The following is an 8762-nucleotide window of genomic DNA, read 5'->3' on the forward strand; positions in this document are numbered from 1 at the left end:
GATCTCATGGTCCGTGAGTTCAAGCACCGCGTCAGGCTCTGTGCTGTCAGTTCGGAGCCTGGAGCCTGCTTCGGATTCTGTGTCTCCCTCCCTCTCTGGCCCGCCCCCACTCATGCTCTATCAAAAAATGAATAAACGTTAAAAAAAGAAGACACATTCAGCACATACACAGAAATACTCATTATGGTTCAGTACTTCTAGATTCCCTTAATATTTATTTAAAACTCTTTCAGCCATCACTGAGATACATTAAAATCATATATCCACATCAGTCTTCCCAAACTAGATTTTCTGATTCAGAAATTATGACTTATTACATCCCTGTTTACTGAGTGAACATGGATGTTTTTTCAATAAGAAGGAAAATGGAAGAAAGGGGGCAGAAAGAAAATAAGTTAGATCTAGATGATTCTGAGTTTGATATTTGTAGTTAAAGAAACATGGGGTCAAGAATTAAGGGAAATCTCTGGGTTGCTATGATGGAAAAGTGGTAAGGGTTTTTGGAGTTGAAAAGGCAAAATTCTGAGGCCAGGATATTCCCATCACTTCCCATCATATTTGATAGAGTATTAAGAGATGATAGCTAACAGAGGAGTTGAGAGGAATATTATAATCTAAGTAATGAGATCTTTCAGGAACTTGGGAGAGAATTCATCAGTGTAGTGGACGGCTACATGAAAGATGGAGAAGGGCTAGTTTCAACACCTGGACATATATACTGATTTGCATTGTTAAGATCAACAGGTTCGATACCACACATCCTGCCCCTGAGCTTTGTAGTTTGAGACAAGCAACTGTGTCATTTTAAAAGTGCAAACTCTTCTTTTTTTTTTTAAATTTTTTAACATTTATTTATTTTTGAGAGACAGAGAGAGACAAAGCATGAGCGGGGGAGGGGCAGAAAGCGAAGAGACACAGAATCTGAAGCAGGCTGCAGGCTCTGAGCAAGCTGTCAGCACAGAGCCCGATGTGGGGCTCGAACCCACAAACTGTGAGATCATGACCTGAACCGAAGTCAGATGCTCAACCGACTGAGCCACCCAGGTGCCCCAAAAGCTCAAACTCTTCTAAATGTGGAAACTCATTTCCCTTTTATACTCGTATGTAATAAATCCTGTTCTAACTCTCTTTGGGAGACAAGAGAAGACTCCTCCTGTGAGAAAGAAAAAAAAAAGATTGTACTGCCTTATTTTCTGGTTCATGTGTTAAGGAGAATAAATTTCATCACTTGAGTTTAGGGGCCAGGTAAAGGAACAGTGAATTAAGTTATTAGGAATAGTAGGGAGAAAAGGGTATTTGTTAAGAGAACAGGCCCTGGAGTCAGTCTGTGTCACTTATCATCTCTTGGGACATGTTATTTTTCTTGGCTTTCTCATCTGAAAAATAAGGATGAATGTAATTAATTTGTTGAGATATTATAAAAACTGAACAACGAAGTAGAGAATCTGGCATATAGAAAGTGCTCAATAATTATCCTTCATGGGGATGCTGTGACTATAATGACGTTTACACATTTGGCTGGAAAGGAAACAGACATCTACTCAGGTCATAATACCCTTTGTCTGTGTTATTCACAGGCATTTCTGGAAGAACTCAACAATGTTTCTAAAGATAAGAAGAGGCAGACATCTTAAACTCACTCAGAGCTCACTCATATCCCTACGCTTCTTTTCTTGAGGATGAATCAAAATTGTGTTTTCTAAAACTATAAAATGAAAGCTCTGGAAGTAAAAGAAAAATTGCCATGGTGTTTTACTAGGTCTTAAAGTACACATTCCTATGTATCAACAGCAAACAAAATACTTATTTTAAATTTCACATTTAGAAGCAAAAGGCATGGAACATTCTCATTTTCTCATTCCTGGGATTCTTTTCCCTTCCTTACTGAAAAGATGCTGGGTGTTGCTGCTGATGTAAAGTCCCCCTATATTTCTTCATGTATCTATATATTCCAGTGTTTGGAACACTTATCTGAGGGGAAAATTCAGTGTTGGAAAACTTACCTGGGGAAATAAAAAGTACCTGTTTTGAGTAAGTTGTATCATGACTAGAAGAATAAACTCATGCTCAATTTCTGTAACAACATTAGGTCAACCTATTCTTACTGATTTTATGCTCATAGTTCATAAATGCTCTTTAGTGAAGGGTTACATCTGTCTTATTCAGAAACTACAGGCTAACAAACATTCCTAAAGGATCATTGACACCTCAAGATCCCTTATGTCCTATTTGGCTCTCCTACATATGACATTTTAGTAACAATAATAACTCAGATTAGTTGGCTGTCACCCCACCTCCAATGCTCAGGAGTATCCTTTTACCCCCAAACCCTAGCTCTTGTCCAAAAAATACTGAATACTCAAGAATGATGTTTACTATGTACTCATAAACAAGCCATCTCCAACTGGATACTGATGCCATCTCCTGTCCTTCAGTCTCCTCCAGGTACATTTTGGATCCCCTGTGCCTGAAGGTAATGCTGTGTCTGGGAGGTGTTTGCTAGAAATTACTATGTCCTCTCACTTCTACTAAATGAAGGCATAAGGTCCCTTGAGATACTTAAATTGTAAAGTGTATTACCATGAGAATGTGAAGAATTTCTAACTCCTCTTTGGTCACACTCTGTTAGAGGTAAGTTCAATGACTGCAACTAGTTCTTTAGCACATTAGAGATGTTTTAGCATAATAGTGCTGGATTTCTGTTTTTACCTTGAAACTCTTGCTCTGTATCTAACTTAGAATAGAATCCCTTGGGAGTTGGATCAAATGAGTGACAAACTTTACCTGTGCTCAGCATCATCCCGTAATGAAAACTTTGTTAATGAGTTATTCTTCCCTTAGGAAAAAAAAATCCTCTCCAGTGAACCCCTGCAGTCTCGTGAAAACAAACTTTTGACAGCCCTATGTAACAAATTGAGGAGGAACATCTGAATCTCTCTAAGATTTTAGCTGCTTATTTCCTAACTTTCTGCTCTATACTCATATTCACCTGCTGCAAAAATAAATCACCTACTGTGTTTTCCTAGGTTCTATTTCATCCCAATGATTTTATTATCAATCTGTTAAATATGGGACTAGTTAGATCAGTGCGCTTGAGAGAAGTACCAAGAAGGAAACTTTTTGTGATTATAAAATGATTCAGCCCAGTTTGGAAATGGACCATAGGCTAAGGTCATCTTCCCAACTGAAAAACTGATTAAACTGCCATCAGAAAAGACAATGTACCTCTCAGCCAGTAACAGGGATGCATCATCTTTTAAGAAAAGACAAATTCATTTTTTGGTTATATATTAGCATTTCTGCCATATGACAGTTTTTAGTTCAGTTGGGAGGAAAAATTGTCACCCTTGATAATACAAATAAACATTTGAGTAGCAGAGAATCACATACTCAATTGATTCATATAAATTGTCATTCTATGGGCATGTGTTGGGATTTGGAGTTAGTCATGGAAAATGTTATAGCACAGAAGGAAACACAGCAGGGTTTTAAGGTAGGCATCACATTTAGATAGACAAGAGATAGGAGTATACATTCCAAGGGAGACATAGGACACTCATAATCTAAAAATATCCATGAATTAAGATTTCCTTGATTACAATTCATTATTGATGATATGTATCAGATATCGGGAAAGGTAGGTTAAAATGGCAGTTCATGAAGGTCAAGGGGAAAGTCTTACCCTTGTCAAATAATTCTGACACTACTAGCCCCTTTAACAGCCAGTAGCTATAAAATAAAAGTTCTCCTTCCATGTCATTTAGATAGTGATGATTTTCCACATTTTGTACTTGCTTGTTCCAAGTCTAGACAGAGGTTTTCTCTCATGTCACAGAACAATTTTCAAACAATAGTTGATTTGCTAAGATCTTAAAGTATAAAACAAAGCTTTCCTAATTTTACTACACTTGATCTTAGCCAAAAGGCCGAGAAGCAATAAAGCTTTCCTAATTTTAAAACCCCTTAGCTTTGTTTTATAAAGTAACTCAAGCCTTTTATCTTTTATTTAACATTTTTAATGTAAAATATCTTACTTTATAGCCCTGATGTTTTGGCAACACTAAGGAAAAAACAGTTTGGTTTAATACAATTGGTATCTGGCAACCTAATAAACTCATTAATAAATTGCAAGAGTACATCATTGTTGGACTAAGACCAACAATATAATTAGCCTTGTTTACCCATGGGCTTTTAATCACATAACAGTCCCTTTATAAGGTGTGACTGAGTGTAAAACTTTAACAATAAAACCAGTTTCTGTTGAGGATTAGAATATTCCCCAATGGATCTTATACTGATTTTCATTACTTTTATAGGCAGATTTAAAAATATATATATATATTGTGATTCCTAATTGAAAGAATTATACTGACATGACTATATAAAGTTGAGTGAATCCAAAAAGTTTATTTTTGCTTTTGTTTCCCTTGCCTCAGGAGACATATCTAGAAAGAAGTTGCTATGGCTGATGTCAAAGAGGTGACTGCCTGTGTTTTCCTCTAGGATTTTTTTATGCTTCTATGTCTCATATTTAGGTCTTTAATCCATTTTGAGTTTATTTTTGCATATGGTGTAAGAAAGTGGTCTAGTTTCATTCTTCTGCATGTTGCTGTCCAGTTTTGTCAACACCATTTGTTGAAGAGACTTTCCTGCTTTGTTGAAGATTAATTGACGGGAGGCCCAGGAAGATGGTGGCGTAGGAGGACGCTGGGCTCACCGCGCGTCCTGCTGATCACTTAGATTCCACCTACACCTGCCTAAATAACCCAGAAAACCGCCAGAGGATTAGCAGAATGGAGTCACCGGACCCAAGTGCAGACGAGAGGCCCACGGAAGAGGGTAGGAAGGGCGGCGAGGCGGTGCGCGCTCCACGGACTGGCGGGAGGGAGCCGGGACGGACGGGCGGCTCGCCAGCCAAGCAGAGCCCTCGAGTCTGGCTTGCAAAAGCGGAGGGGCCTGACGGACTGTGTTCCAACAGCAAGCGCGACTTAGCGTCTGGGAGGTCATAAGTTAACAGCTCTGCTCGGAAAGCGGGAAGGCTGGAGGACAAAGGGAGGGTGAGCTGCGGAGCCCCCGGACGACAGAGCTCAGTTTGGCGGGGAACAAAGGCGCTCGCCAGCGCCATCTCCCCCGCCCATCCCCCAGCCAAAATCCCAAAGGGAACCGGTTCCGGCCAGGGAAATTGCTCCCTCCGCGCAAACACCCAACTCTGTGCTTCTGCGGAGCCAAACCTCCGGCAGCGGATCTGACTCCCTCCGGCTGCCACAGGGCCCCTCCTGAAGTGGATCACCTAAGGAGAAGCGAGCTAAGCCTGCCCCCCCTCCCGCCGTGCACCTTGCCTTCCCACCCCAGCTAATACGCCAGATCCCCAGCATCACAAGCCTGGCAGTGTGCAAGTAGCCCAGACGGGCCACGCCACCCCACAGTGAATCCCACCCCTAGGAGAGGGGAAGAGAAGGCACACACCAGTCTGACTGTGGCCCCAGCGGTGGGCTGGGGGCAGACATCAGGACTGACTGCGGCCCCGCCCACCAACTCCAGTTATACACCACAGCACAGGGGAAGTGCCCTGCAGGTCCTCACCACACCAGGGACTATCCAAAATGACCAAGCGGAAGAATTCCCCTCAGAAGAATCTCCAGGAAATAACAACAGCTAATGAGCTGATCAAAAAGGATTTAAATAATATAACAGAAAGTGAATTTAGAATAATAGTCATAAAATTAATCGCTGGGCTGGAAAACAGTATACAGGACAGCAGAGAATCTCTTGCTACAGAGATCAAGGGACTAAGGAACAGTCACGAGGAGCTGAAAAACGCTTTAAAGGAAATGCAAAACAAAATGCAAACCACCACGGCTCGGATGGAAGAGGCAGAGGAGAGAATAGGTGAACTAGAAGATAAAGTTATGGAAAAAGAGGAAGCTGAGAAAAAGAGAGATAAAAAAATCCAGGAGTATGAGGGGAAAATTAGAGAACTAAGTGATACACTAAAAAGAAATACTATACGCATAATTGGTATTCCAGAGGAGGAAGAGAGAGGGAAAGGTGCTGAAGGGGTACTTGAAGAAATAATAGCTGAGAACTTCCCTGAACTGGGGAAGGAAAAAGGCATTGAAATCCAAGAGGCACAGAGAACTCCCTTCAGACGTAACTTGAATCGATCTTCTGCACGACATATCATAGTGAAACTGGCAAAATACAAGGATAAAGAGAAAATTCTGAAAGCAGCAAGGGGTAAACGTGCCCTCACATATAAAGGGAGACCTATAAGACTCGTGACTGATCTCTCTTTTGAAACTTGGCAGGCCAGAAAGAATTGGCACGAGATTTTCAGGGTGCTAGACAGCAAAAATATGCAGCCGAGAATCCTTTATCCAGCAAGTCTGTCATTTAGAATAGAAGGAGAGATAAAGGTCTTCCCAAACAAACAAAAACTGAAGGAATTTGTCACCACTAAACCAGCCCTACAAGAGATCCTAAGGGGGACCCTGTGAGACAAAGTCCCAGAGACATCACTACAAGCATAAAACATACAGACATCACAATGACTCTAAACCCGTATCTTTCTATAATAACACTGAATGTAAACGGATTAAATGCGCCAACCAAAAGACATAGGGTATCAGAATGGATAAAAAAAACAAGACCCATCTATTTGCTGTCTACAAGAGACTCATTTTAGACCTGAGGACATCTTTAGATTCAGAGTGAGGGGATGGAGAACTATTTATCATGCTACTGGAAGCCAAAAGAAAGCTGGAGTAGCCATACTTATATCAGACAAACTAGACTTTAAATTAAAGGCTGTAACAAGAGATGAAGAAGGACATTATATAATAGTTACAGGGTCTATCCATCAGGAAGAGCTAACAATTATAAATGTCTATGCGCCGAATACCGGAGCCCCCAAGTATATAAAACAATTACTCATAAACAGAAGCAACCTTATTGATAAGAATGTGGTAATTGCAGGGGACTTTAACACCCCACTTACAGAAGTGGATAGATCATCTAGACACACAGTCAATAAAGAAACAAGGGCCCTGAATGAGACATTGGATCAGATGGACTTGACAGATATATTTAGAACTCTGCATCCCAAAGCAACAGAATATACTTTCTTCTCGAGTGCACATGGAACATTCTCCAAGATAGATCATATACTGGGTCACAAAACAGCCCTTCATAAGTTTACAAGAATTGAAATTATACCATGCATACTTTCAGACCACAATGCTATGAAGCTTGAAATCAACCACAGGAAAAAGTCTGGAAAACCTCCAAAAGCGTGGAGGTTAAAGAACACCCTACTAACGAATGAGTGGGTCAACCAGGCAATTAGAGAAGAAATCAAAAAATATATGGAAACAAACGAAAATGAAAATACAACAATCCAAACGCTTTGGGACGCAGCGAAGGCAGTCCTGAGAGGAAAATACATTGCAATCCAGGCCTATCTCAAGAAACAAGAAAAATCCCAAATACAAAATCTAACAGCACACCTAAAGGAAATAGAAGCAGAACAGCAAAGGCAGCCTAAACCCAGCAGAAGAAGAGAAATAATAAAGATCAGAGCAGAAATAAACAATATAGAATCTAAAAAAACGGTAGAGCAGATCAACGAAACCAAGAGTTGGTTTTTTGAAAAAATAAACAAAATTGACAAACCTCTAGCCAGGCTTCTCAAAAAGAAAAGGGAGATGACCCAAATAGATAAAATCATGAATGAAAATGGAATTATTACAACCAATCCCTCAGAGATACAAACAATTATCAGGGAATACTATGAAAAATTATATGCCAACAAATTGGACAACCTGGAAGAAATGGACACATTCCTGAACACCCACACTCTTCCAAAACTCAATCAGGAGGAAATAGAAAGCTTGAACAGACCCATAACCAGCGAAGAAATTGAATCGGTTATCAAAAATCTCCCAACAAATAAGAGTCCAGGACCAGATGGCTTCCCAGGGGAGTTCTACCAGACGTTTAAAGCAGAGATAATACCTATCCTTCTCAAGCTATTCCAAGAAATAGAAAGGGAAGGAAAACTTCCAGACTCATTCTATGAAGCCAGTATTACTTTGATTCCTAAACCAGACAGAGACCCAGTAAAAAAAGAGAACTACAGGCCAATATCCCTGATGAATATGGATGCAAAAATTCTCAATAAGATACTAGCAAATCGAATTCAACAGCATATAAAAAGAATTATTCACCATGATCAAGTGGGATTCATTCCTGGGATGCAGGGCTGGTTCAACATTCGCAAATCAATCAACGTGATACATCACATTAACAAAAAAAAAGAGAAGAACCATATGATCCTGTCAATCGATGCAGAAAAGGCCTTTGACAAAATCCAGCACCCTTTCTTAATAAAAACCCTTGAGAAAGTCGGGATAGAAGGAACATACTTAAAGATCATAAAAGCCATTTATGAAAAGCCCACAGCTAACATCATCCTCAACGGGGAAAAACTGAGAGCTTTTTCCCTGAGATCAGGAACACGACAGGGATGCCCACTCTCACCGCTGTTGTTTAACATAGTGCTGGAAGTTCTAGCATCAGCAATCAGACAATAAAAGGAAATCAAAGGCATCAAAATTGGCAAAGATGAAGTCAAGCTTTCACTTTTTGCAGATGACATGATATTATACATGGAAAATCCGATAGACTCCACCAAAAGTCTGCTAGAACTGATACATGAATTCAGCAAAGTTGCAGGATACAAAATCAATGTCCAGAAATCAGTT

The 8762-nt window shown here is 40.1% G+C and overlaps 1 pseudogene; it reads right to left on the reverse strand.

Annotated features, from left to right (window-relative positions):
- Positions 1-3849: 3849 nt before the first annotated feature.
- LOC115527875 lies at positions 3850-3938 on the reverse strand (annotated as a pseudogene).
- Positions 3939-8762: the final 4824 nt, after the last annotated feature.

This window comes from Lynx canadensis, chromosome D2 (assembly GCF_007474595.2).
Source record: "Lynx canadensis isolate LIC74 chromosome D2, mLynCan4.pri.v2, whole genome shotgun sequence".
Lineage (NCBI taxonomy): Eukaryota > Metazoa > Chordata > Mammalia > Carnivora > Felidae > Lynx > Lynx canadensis.